This window comes from Protopterus annectens, chromosome 10.part0 (genome assembly GCF_019279795.1).
Source record: "Protopterus annectens isolate FY-2018-M chromosome 10.part0, PAN1.0, whole genome shotgun sequence".
Lineage (NCBI taxonomy): Eukaryota > Metazoa > Chordata > Ceratodontiformes > Protopteridae > Protopterus > Protopterus annectens.
This window is the reverse complement of record NC_056744.1, coordinates 1,690,068,351-1,690,081,255: the sequence shown is the minus strand read 5'-3', so window position 1 is coordinate 1,690,081,255 and position 12,905 is coordinate 1,690,068,351. Positions and strand designations below refer to the sequence as shown.

Here is a 12,905-nt window from a genome sequence, read left to right as displayed (position 1 = left end):
TCTAACATAAGCAGATTACAGAGTATCACTTACTAATGTAAGTTTATACTGCTAAATTTCATTCAGCAACACATGAAAACTGACATGCCCTTGCTGCAAAAGGATTTGTGAGGGTGGAAATTAGAAACAGACCTCATAAACTGACACACTTGAGAGGCATATTCAGAGAAAGTAGCACTGTATAACCACCTTAAGAGTGGATATTTGTGTGGTCACTGTTGTAGTCATGGCAACAGGGAGTTCTCTCCCAGGATAAGGTCTGATATACATCCAGAATTTTAGAGAGAAGTACCCTTTCACCATGGCCAGGCTGATGTTACTTTATGTACCCAAAATATATCTGCACATACTTTGCATAAAGGTGACATTCCATCTTAAAATCTTTGGATCTTTCATGCCTCTTCATAGATCACAGTCTGTCATGATACTCAGTGCTGTAGAGGAATTTCCCCAGAGATATTAAACAGATCCAGAGAGTTCGACACTTCCCAAGGAGAACAACCAGGAAGTATAAGAAAAAAAATGAAAGAAAAGATCAGGTTTAGGATGAAAGAGCACGGACACTCGCCCCAGCCGGTTTAGGATGAAAGAGCAAGGACACACGCCCTAGCCGGTTTAGGATGAAAGAGCACGGACACTCGCCCCAGCCGGTTTAGGATGAAAGAGCACGGACACTCGCCCCAGCCGGTTTAGGATGAAAGAGCACGGACACTCGCCCCAGCCGGTTTAGGATGAAAGAGCACGGACACTCGCCCCAGCCGGTTTAGGATGAAAGAGCAAGGACACTCGCCCAGCCGGTTTAGGATGAAAGAGCACGGACACTCGCCCCAGCCGGTTTAGGATGAAAGAGCACGGACACACGCCCTAGCCGGTTTAGGATAAAAGAGCACGGACACACGCCCTAGCCCTAGTTTAGGATGAAAGAGCAGTAACCAGTCTCAAACATCTCCGGTTATGGTCAGTTTGACACACTGCCTAGCCATGTTCCTACGACAGAGGTGACTAGAACTGCAGCAGTAACCAGTCTCAAACATCTCCTGTTATGGTCAGTTTGTTACACAACTGTACCATGTTCTTCATGTGGATCACTGCAGCAGTAACCACTCAAACATCTCCAGTTATGGTCAGTTTGTTACACAGCTGTACCATGTTCTTCATGTGGATCACTGCAGCAGTAACCACTCACAAACATCTCCAGTTATGGTCAGTTTGTTACACAGCTGTACCATGTTCTTCATGTGGATCACTGCAGCAGTAACCACTCACAAACATCTCCAGTTATGGTCAGTTTGTTACACAGATGTACCATGTTCTTCATGTGGATCACTGTAGCAGTAACCACTCACAAACATCTCCAGTTATGGTCAGTTTGTTACACAGCTGTACCATGTTCTTCATGTGGATCACTGCAGCAGTAACCACTCACAAACATCTCCAGTTATGGTCAGTTTGTTACACAGCTGTACCATGTTCTTCATGTGGATCACTGCAGCAGTAACCACTCACAAACATCTCCAGTTATGGTCAGTTTGTTACACAGCTGTACCATGTTCTTCATGTGGATCACTGCAGCAGTAACCACTCACAAACATCTCCAGTTATGGTCAGTTTGTTACACAGCTGTACCATGTTCTTCATGTGGATCACTGTAACAGTAACCACTCACAAACATCTCCAGTTATGGTCAGTTTGTTACACAGCTGTACCATGTTCTTCATGTGGATCACTGCAGCAGTTTAACCACTCACAAACATGGTCAGTTATGGTCAGTTTGTTCCACAGCTGTACCATGTTCTTCATGTGGATCACTGTAGCAGTAACCAGTCACAAACATCTCCAGTTATGGTCAGTTTGTTACACAGCTGTACCATGTTCTTCATGTGGATCACTGCAGCAGTAACCACTCACAAACATCTCCAGTTATGGTCAGTTTGTTACACAGCTGTACCATGTTCTTCATGTGGATCACTGCAGCAGTAACCACTCAAACATCTCCAGTTATGGTCAGTTTGTTACACAGCTGTACCATGTTCTTCATGTGGATCACTGCAGAAGTCATAACTTCAAAGACATTTGTCAAAGCCTGTACTATAATTATTTAGGACAGATAGGCAGCACGCTCTCAATATGGCAGGAGCAAATAAAGCACTAGCCATACAGATAATGTCCAATCTGTAGTACTTAAAGGAATGTACTGAGGACCATGTGGTGCCCTCTAAAATGTCCTGTACACTGACCCCTTTCAGGAAGGCTCTAGTGGTTGCTCTGGATCTGTTGTGTGCGTTCTGACTTTCATTGTGGAGAATGGTTATGGACTTTGTGAGGAATGGTAATGCTGAAAATATCCACTTTTAACAGTCTGCTTGGACATGTGGTCTTTTTTTCAGTAAAAGCTACAAACAACTGGTTTGTCTTTCTAACGTCCTTAAAGTGATCTATATAAGCTTGTGAATGCCATTAAGTGCAGAAGTATTTCTTCATTGTTCTAAGCTATATGGAGAAAAGACTGGTATCTGGAGAGCTTAGCTTAGGCTTATTTCCATAATGACTTGGGACAGGAAGGAGGGGATTAGAATGCAGAGTCTCCCTGTTTTTGTAAAATGCCATTAAAGATACTTTTACATTAAGGTTTGGAGCTATTTGACTCTTTTAGTGAGTACAACTGCAATTAAAAGTGCAGTTATGCAAAACAAAAACTTTGCAGTTGCAATATCACTTCAAATGTCAACACAATCAGTTTTTCAACCATACAGGTAAGTCACAGGCTGCAGCCATTTATTCTGAGATGCAGAATGTCCTTCAAAAACTGCATGGCAGGTGGTGTGAATTTTAGGGAAGGTCTAGCAGCAGATGAGCAGAAATGGCTGAGGGGTGTACCCTGAATGAGGTGCATTCTAAACCAGATGAAAAAAGTTTGGGGAGGTACAGAAGAACCATAGGTACATCACACTTTTTATGGTACAGGTTCCTCTGTTACATTTCATTAATTATGATTTTCTAGGACTAGGCCTCCTAGCTTTCATCATGATTTTTTGCACCTCATTGGAGTACATTTGTTTGAAGGTAAGTATTAGACATAGCCTCAATGCTGTTATATTCAGGGTGGACAGAACACATACACACTGCATCAGAAAGCTGGCATCCTGTGGCAACAGAAAAGTCTTTCTCTTCCCATGACAGCAGGTAGGAGGATCCAGTGCCTCCTAACCAGAAAGGAAAGTTACTATAATTTCTGGCCTCTTCTGCTTAATCTTTGATTGACCCTGGGAAGCAAGGAATATGAGGGAAAGCATACCAATACATGCCTCTCAAATTCAGGGACTTGTTCACTGCCCACGTTTGACTATAAGGTACTCTGAAACACATTGTTTTCAGGTGTTTACTGAGAGAAGTAAGCATATCTTCTCAGGAATACTTCATTTGATAGTAGTTCCTAGGAATGCACCTCTGTGTGGCAACCACTTATGCGAGTCTGCAGAAGTCCCACTCAGCTCACCAGTCATTGAGTTTTCCTGTGAGTGTATGTATGTAGCTGTTAGGAGAAACCTGTACTGCATAGCTGATCCTAGGCCTGTATATCTAACCTACTAACCTACACAGATGGTAGGAGTGACTTCCTCCCTGTTTATGTACATCACTGTGGTGTTGTCTATAACCACTTTCAAAGTCCTTGACACAAATTGTCTATTCAGCACTCTCACAAGATAAATGACTACTATAATTTCTTTTATATGTATGTGCATTTTCCTTTTCTTAAGAGTTCCATGTGTCCTGCACATTTAGGTCTAAGGTGAGAATACCCCAGGCCTTGTCCGATTTATCCATGGTTTGGGTCTGGTTGTGACCTGGTCATTTAAAGTGCATCCATTTTTTTTTCATCTGGTTCACCTACCTAACTAATATCCTATTCACAAAACACCAGAGTTTATTTTTTAAAGGTTGCAACTATTGACCAAGAATTCCTTAGAAGCCATTGTAATTACCTCATGTGAATCTGGCTAGAGGAGCCACATGGACAGTTGAAGTCACATGACCTAGAATATCAAAAGTTTGTCTGGCACTCTACTTTAAGGCGGTCACATTTTTGAAGAAGAAAGTTACAGCCTCCATCTTCTAGGTTGGGAGAAGGGCCCTGCAATGATTCAAGTTCTGTAGTGCCCACAGAAAGTCTTCTGAACTCGACTTGGACTGGAATTTAGGTGGTTGAGACTGAAACATATGCTTTAGACTCTGCTTTTATACATTCTGTAATATAGCCTGCTTTGTATCGTTTACTGGTACATTGTTTTAATTGCTCCTGTCATCTTAAACAAATATCAAGAGATTAAGGAATATATTAAAACTAGTGTAGAAAAGTATCACCTTACAAATCAAACAACTATATTCATTTAGGATGCGTTTCCACTACTGATGGGGGGAAAAAAGGGATACAGATCCGCAAGTAAGGGGCTAATGTAGCCTACTGAAAATTTTATTTATTTTTTTTTTAACAAGAGGAAGTCCCCACATGGATTGGTCCAATGTTTGCACACCATTTTCAGACAGCATAACTGCATGCAGCTACTTAAAAAGAAACACTCTATGAAAATTCATACAGTTCATTTTTCCCTTCTAATTATGTGAAAGAAAAATGGGACAATGTTTTTTTTTCTGCATATGAGAAAACCTTGAAGTATGGAAGAACATACAAGAAGGAGGGATCATGAAGCCTAGATAGAAAAATGCAAAAAGAACACAACTTTTCACCTATGAGGACAGATAATTTTTAGTGATGAATACTTGGATCTTATTTCTCTTATACTATCCATGTTTAAATAATAACAATATTAACAACAATGTACCATCTTGCTGAGACTGCAAATAAGTGTTTTTGCGCTTTGTCCATGCTTACGTATACAGACAGCCAGGTATGCATAGACATACTGGGAGAAACATCCGAGGCCCAGCAAGATAAAATGGAAATGAACCATCAGCTACAGAGAGACATTCATTTTAGTGTGAGAATAAGTGTGGGGATTATCAAGGTCAGCTGAACTACAGAAGCACACCCACATACAATCATTTTTTTCTGATTTGTTAAAGTTCCATTTTGGCTAATTGTTGGACATGAAACTGCATTAAATAAACCTGTGAAGTACAACACAGGTATATACATCTATGGGACATCATCTGGAAAAAAACCAAGAATATACACACATCTATTCTGAAAACAAAAAATAAACATACATTTAAAGCATGTAAAGAATAAAAAACAACACACAAAGCTTTATATAATAGAGACAAGGGACTTCATGTAAACATGAAGTTCAGTTTTGTAGGTATACACTACGTAAGACAGCGAGTAGAAAATAATATTAATAGTACGAGTAAGTAACAAAGAGAAGAAAAAGTACGGCAAAGCAGTTTAGGTCTGTAAGGAATGAATAATAAATCTGTACATAGCTTTATACAGAACATTAAAATGGAGCCATCTGGATAGGACCACTTTTTGTGGATAATGCTATAACTTCTCAAAATGATCTAATGACCATTTATTCACTGATTATTATTGCTGAGTTCATATTCCAAGTAGTAAGATCAGTAATTTCACTCTGGTCATCAAAATTATTTTTGTGCGTATTTTCCAACATGGAGCATGGGATAACACTACGGTACCATCATCTTTGGGATCCATTGGTCAGATGACACTCCCCAACCTTTACATTTACATTATAGGCGCTACTTGTTTGCAGATTTATTTCTGTAAAGTGAATACCTGCCTGACTAGTGAAGCTAATCAGATGGTAATGCATTTTGAAGAACTATATGAATAACAATCAATCTACGGAGGCAGACACTAAATATTATTTAGATGAGAGGAAAATGACATTTGCTAGTTTAATACACAGTTCTTTATCTGTTTCTGATATTTAGGCACTTTACTTGTTCATGATCCATATTTACAGAAAGTGAGTGGTGGAACTGAGAGACAAGGACAATTATAGAAATGATCAATACTTAGGCTATGTTTAAAATGTATGCAGCAATCCATAATGAATATGCTATAAAACAATACATAATATATACTTTAATTTTGTTCAGGGTACAACAGTGGCAGGTTCTGTTGGCATTAGATGTAATAAATAAAATCGTTGCTCCTTCCCCCCTTTTAGGGCTTTCTACCTTGGCAGTCTTGATGAAAAGCACAATCATGGGTGTCATCCAGGCAGCCAGTAAAGGGTCTGTTAAGTAATTTATGTTCCCATGCATGTCTAGTAGCCCTTCAAAGATGGGCATGCAATGGGTATAAGAGCTGTAACTTATATGTGCATCTCATAAAAACCCACAGATGACCCCTGCCCCAAGCACAGATATTTCTATAATGTTTCTCAGTCTGTACCAGTTAATTTTATCAGAATGCTGCCTCACCACACAAGACATGCAAGGAGGGACAGCCTTTTCATTCTCCACCCTTCCCAGTGGACTCCTCCAATGCTCTGTCTGCTGTTCAATCCCAGACCATTTCAGCTGTAGTCAGGGATTTATCACATCTACATCTCAGAACCAACACAAACTCGTATAGTTTGGAAATGCCTTCAAATTTTACTGTCATGGGACAGTGAATGTTATTACATAATCAGTTTTTCTTACAGATAAATTATATTTAGCATATGCAATACTGACCTGTTTCATAATTCACATATTAGAAATGGGTGTCCAGAAATCCATACAGAAAACACAGTTGTACTTATATCTTGCATAATGACAGTAAATTATAATTTTTGGTTTAAAGGTAATATGTCTAGCAGGAAAACAAAAAAAAATCAGTGCCGGACATACTTATATCAGTTAATGCAAGAAACAACTCATTTATTTATTTAGTTAGTTAGATAGTTAGTTGCTTGCTTGCTTATTGAGTTAATTAAAATAGGCCTCAAACCCTTTGAAGCCATGGCTACACCAATCATAAACTAAAATGTACATTATTGACATAAGAAATACTGAACAATAATATGAAAAATTGGAGACATGGAAAAGAATCACTAGCTGGTGTAACAGTAGACGTGGGTAAGAAAAAGTAATGATAATTTAGTGTCAGTTGCTATCAATTTAGACTTGTCAAACAAAACTCTCTCAAAGAATGACAGATAATCTTTTCAATTTTTTTTAAAGGTTAAAAGGTTCTTATTTTTGTACAGATAAGCTACTTCAGCTAATGGAGCAACTTTCATGAAGTCCATCTTAACCAACTTCTACTAAACAATGAAAAAAGAGCAGCTAAGTTTTAGCAGTTAATATAAATTGATGAACTATGTGTACCAATTGTTTTAACATTTATATAATTTAATAATTTTATTAGTTTATTAAAATAATGAGAAAGCCTTAAAATTTTTAATTTATAACAATATAAAAATGTTTTTAATGGTATGGTAAAATCATTTTTATCTCATATGGCTTTGATACCTATTTAAATACAGGATTGTGCAGTGATCATTAGCTGTGCATAAGTCCCAGGCTTGGTAACATGGTGGATGAAGGTGCTAAATATTATAGTGTTTTATTGTTTTAATAAACAAGTTATTGAATTATAGTACTAAACAGTGTAGTGTATATTCTCACAGAATTTGAAGTGATGTCTGCACCCCTGGATTTTCTGATTATCGTCTAACTCACCAAGAAATGTCTTTGGTACTCTAATCATAATGTCTTATAACAGAATGCCAGTCTGATTTTGGAAGCTCTGCTAGCGAGCTGAATGAGCATTAGAAAGATGCAACAGGGATAAAAGTTTCTTCAGCTTTAGAGTCATGGTTATATAGCTGTGTAAGAAAGTTAGCATCTTTGGTTATCTACAACTAGTATTTATTTCCTTATTTATCCTTTGTTGACCAGGTTAGTCTCATTATGCTAGTGGCCTCTTTTCAGGGGAGACCCAAACTGGTATTTATACCACTATGGACAATTTGGCCAGTACATCACAGAACTTTCTGTACTATATTTGGCACTTCTTGGGAGCGACAGGCTGGAGGGTAGTCACATTACAGCACAAGAAAGAAGGGAATCTACTGAATAGATTTCTGCTTGAGGTGCAGTTGAAGTTACTGAACTTGAAGGAGGAGGATTATTGAATAAGAAATTGCTTAAGTTGTTGGATGAAAATGAACCTGCTACTTGCAAAGCTGCATACTGAAGTCAAACATTTGATCAGTATGACGCAGAAGGAGGAGAAGCCTTCCTTCTGTATCAGGTGATAAATGTCAGGGTTCAAGATTTGGCTCAGTTTACACCTCAGTGACTCCATCTGCAGGTACAGAGCTTGCTGCTTCTGAGAATAGTATTTTTTCTGAAAACATATGCACGTACAGTTAAATCTACTTCTGATACTGACTCTTCTGTTTTACAAGCAGGAAACTACCTATGGTACGAGTATCTTCTAAAAACAATAAAGTACTTAACAGGTATGACACTTGGGACAATACTGTTTTACTTCTTGATTTATTACTAAAGAAATTCAGACCTTGATACATGTTGATAAAAAGATACATTTTGCTATGTAATTTTTGAAACATTTGCTGAAGATGTTTTGGCTAAATGGAAACTTTGCACTCCTTCTGCACCACATTATATTGTAGGTTTAAATGAACACCCAAAAAGAGGTATTATCGTGCAATTTAAAACTGTTGATGTAGGAGCAGCTCAGACTCGGTCTCAATTTTATACATTATATGAACTGGCACAGATTCAGTTGTGCTTTTCTACATTATGCCATTCTGTTTTGGAAATAAAAGAAAAAAAAAACACATATGATGCGAAGAAAATATGGACAGGTGCTTGGGAATCCTAGGTAATACAGACATCTTCATCCCAGTTTTGGGCACATTCCTAGTGTGCCTACTATCTCTGGTTGCGGGGCCTTTGTACCTTACAAGGGCAATCAACGACTTGTTTTCATTGTGGCTTTTATGAACATTTGATATAAACATGTTCTAAGAAAAAAATGTGCTCAGTGCAGGGAGTTTCATTATTCTATTCATAACTATGACACATTCTATAAAAATGAGGGAAGGTGAGCACTTTTGGTTAGACTACCATCAAATTAAATTGTCATAACAGCAACAGCCTTGACCTGTTAGTGCTACAGCTCCATTATGTATTGCAGAAATATGAGGTTAAGACTGATGTGCATAATGTTCTGACTGAAGAGAGTGACATAGGTGAACAATCTCACAGTACTAATGTTACAGATGACGAAGATGATAAAAGTGGCCACGCAGACATAACTTCTATTTAAAAATGAGCTTTACTGACAAAACACCATTCATGCTTCTAATACTATTTATAAAAGGGTTAAGAAAAGAAAATTAAAGGGTAACAGTTTGGAAAAAAGGGGGATGTGATAACCTAACTAAATGTTTCCATAATGTTAACAGTATTATTAATGAAAAAGGTATTTAGTTATACAGGAAAGTTGCAAGACTATTCATTTGGATATTTGCTGTTTTTTGAATGTTTGTCTGTTGACTGCTAGCCAACATCACCAGCCACAGGTATTGTGAGGTCATAAAACTGTTTTGGTCCTTTCGCCAAGGTTTATGCTGTGGAAATGCCATACTCCATATATAAAAAACGTTTAACATAGCTAGATTTGGTTATTCCCACTACTGGCAGACATCTTACATATGATTTCAAAGGCCCTTTTGGCTTCATCCTTTTTATTACTGTACATGCACCTACTATCAATATCAGTAACATACACTTAACACTACAGTAGCCCCCAACTGAAACATAAACATACAAGTTAAAAATAAGTGGAATTCAATAAACTCTGTGTAAGCTTCAAACAAAACCTACATGGAGTTTACATGTTTGTGAAGTGAGCAGCAGCAGTGATTACATATTCATGATGTGCATCATGTTTAAACATAAACAAGTGTGGTCTCATTGCAGAAACAGTGTTACTGGCCAGGATATCATGTAATCCAACACAGATAATGTACTTGTTTAACTTAAAGTAAACTAGCTTAGTGAGATGATTTTGAAATGTCAAAAGACAATTGTGCAGAAGTATGTTTTCAAGTTTTCAGATATCTGAATAGAAATGCAGTAAATGTACAATGAGCAAATGCACATTGACATTTGCTCATTGCAGATTCGGCATTTTGGGTGTGGAATGTACTATAGTGGGGATCAGGAAGTGGACCCTTTCCCCACACGTAATTCTGAGTTAGAATAATAATAAAGGGGGGGGGGGGGGGGCTTGTCACATAACATATCTGCATTGCATTTTAGAAGTTAGAAAAAAATCAAATCTCTTTTTTTCGATTTGCTGATTTTTGACCATTGGTGCAGTTTGGCATCATTCCAGTTTGCACAAAGGGTCATTCGGATAGTTGATTTTCAAGTATTCAAAGGTAAACCTGATTACCATTGTACATCATACAGAAATGTATATGGCCCAAACACAGTACAGGATAGTATATACAGTGCAGAGTACTGTGGAATCCCATTTCAAGCATTCTGTACAAAAGTTGTGTAAATGATCTGTAAGGATATATGGACTTTCATGTAAAATAAACAGTCACAGGCAGTGTGTGTATTGAATAGGGACACACAGGTGGACTGTAGGAATGAACACAGAAAAAGAGGACAGGTGAAACATTGTAATGTACCACAGATGAGGGCATGTAAAGGGAAAAACAGAGAATATCAGGGATGTTATATACAATCATAGCTGGATTCATGTTGTGAAGCTGTGCAAACTGATTTGGCTGAATATGACTATGTCAACAGAGGTTTCCAACAAGTGGGACACAGTTACAGGACCATGGACAACAGTATATCAGAATAATATCACCAGTAATTTCATGTCTCTGACATAACATATGTGGCTCAGAGTGATGATAGATGGTTCTGCAGAAACACATGTAAATCTATGGTGACATGTCAGTAATCTACAAGGGTAATCAAGCACAGCTTCCTGACAGTGTAACATCTGCTGGAGGTGGCAGGATGGACAATGCTATACCTGTGACATTATCAATACAGACTAGTTGATTGGTGTGCATGGCAGATATATATGGCACAATCCATATGGTCAAGAATGTAACCCATGCTATCAATGTTGTCAGACAGCTATGTATGTACTGTGTGCATCATCAGAACAGGTTTCACACATGCATCTGGTATAACACCTTGCTGGGAGTTCCACACCATCAGACAATAATGTTTAGGTAACAAAAAGAATACCTAGGTATGGCCAATAAGACACGTGACAGCTGACTGTGGTAACAGTAGTACACTTCAGTTACACATCATTGGAGATGTGTCAGGAGGTACAAGAAGGGTGACTGTACTCAGTTATTGGTGTGATAAAAGCCGTGACCTATGGAGGTATTATCGCCTTTGATGTGGATGTCCTGCACATAGGCAGTAGCTATTTTACATACAATGGAGTACTCACCACTGTGGCCACATGCTGGTGGACGTTCCACATACCATCTTCCCCAGGACAGGACACAGGTCAAATACCAATTGGTCTGGTTATAGGGCATGAGGTCTTCATTATCATTGGGTTGTATGTTTGTTTTCATAATGCAACAAACCTTCCCATGTTTTTGTTCCATCTCATCAGCTGACATGGCTGTGGCACCAGTCTCTGGTGTGTATTGATACTGCCTGTATTATATTAATATTACAGTCAGAGTCAATTATTGCCCACAAGCTGTAGTCCTCCAGACAGCTGTTTGGACACAGGTTATGTATATCATTCTTGAGATCTGCGATTTAAATAATCAACAGGAAAAGTCCTAACAGACAGCCCTAATGTCCTGACCTGGTCACTGGACCTATGATATAGGTCATGTCACACTTTTCAACATATGTGATCCAGTGGTCTACCCACTTGGTGGTATTTGTGTTTCTGTACACATCTGACAGTGTTGAGTGAATACCTCAGTGTGGATTTGCATTAAATGCTTTGGCCTGATCAAATTCCAGATGATGACAGTGTTGTCATCATGCATGCCCTCAATGACCTCTTTGAAGATATCTAACAGATGAAACAGACAGGAATGTAGCATTAAAAACTCATACGTCTGTTGCTCATAGGCGGAATATTACTAGTGTCCATGAGGACATGTTGGTCTACCTCACAGATGAGGAGAGTCAGGATGAGTCTCTACAAGCATGCATCAGGTGCTGTCCCCCCCAATTCAGAGGGTCTATATTATAACATCAAAGTTAGATGGATGCATGTTGATGTACATCCTTCTATGAGAACATAGTCCATTTAAAGGGTGCATTGAAGTGTCTCTCCAACTGTATCAGGTATGTTTATATTTTGAGTCACATTATAGGCAATATGTGATGTTGTCACAACCCAATGATTCTTTGCAATAGGCCTGGATGAAGGTAGGTGAGACAGTGGAGACTGCCCATCTTAATCTGACCCAAGATTTGGACATAAACTCCCAATTAGCTAACAATGAGAAACTGTCCCAGCTGGGATTATCCCTTTCATCACCAGATGGTGAACCAATTGGATCATTGACAGAACACACACTGTGAAACAGTAGAGATGTCACCATTCGCATACCCAGAGGATCTGTGTCGGGTCCTTTATTGTTTGGAATATATTTTTCAAACAGTCCAGGCTAAAGTATAAGGCCTTCGACTTATCAAGTTTGTTGATTTTAGCACACTGGGTGTAATCACTGAGTCCAGCAATAATGTTAACATAGTACAGGAAAAACAACAGACAAACAATTGGTGCCAAAGCCACACAGTCTACAAATAAATGCAAAATTTGTCATTATTTTGGCCTTCTGCAAAGTGGAATTCCACACTAATTGCAGCATTGACAACACTCTTCCTATGCTGAAATCCAGTGATGCAAGGCCATAGAACACACATGGATATCAATTTGA

General features: G+C 38.5%; 2 protein-coding genes across 2 annotated transcripts in view; both read right to left on the bottom strand.

Moving 5' to 3' along the window:
• Positions 1-12,905, bottom strand: part of LOC122814430 (zinc finger imprinted 2-like) — a 1,129,715-nt gene that overhangs the window by 144,786 nt on the left and 972,024 nt on the right. The gene's annotated exons all lie outside the window — the stretch shown is intronic.
• Positions 1-12,905, bottom strand: part of LOC122813903 (zinc finger protein 436-like) — a 923,997-nt gene that overhangs the window by 1,853 nt on the left and 909,239 nt on the right. The window lies entirely within an intron of this gene.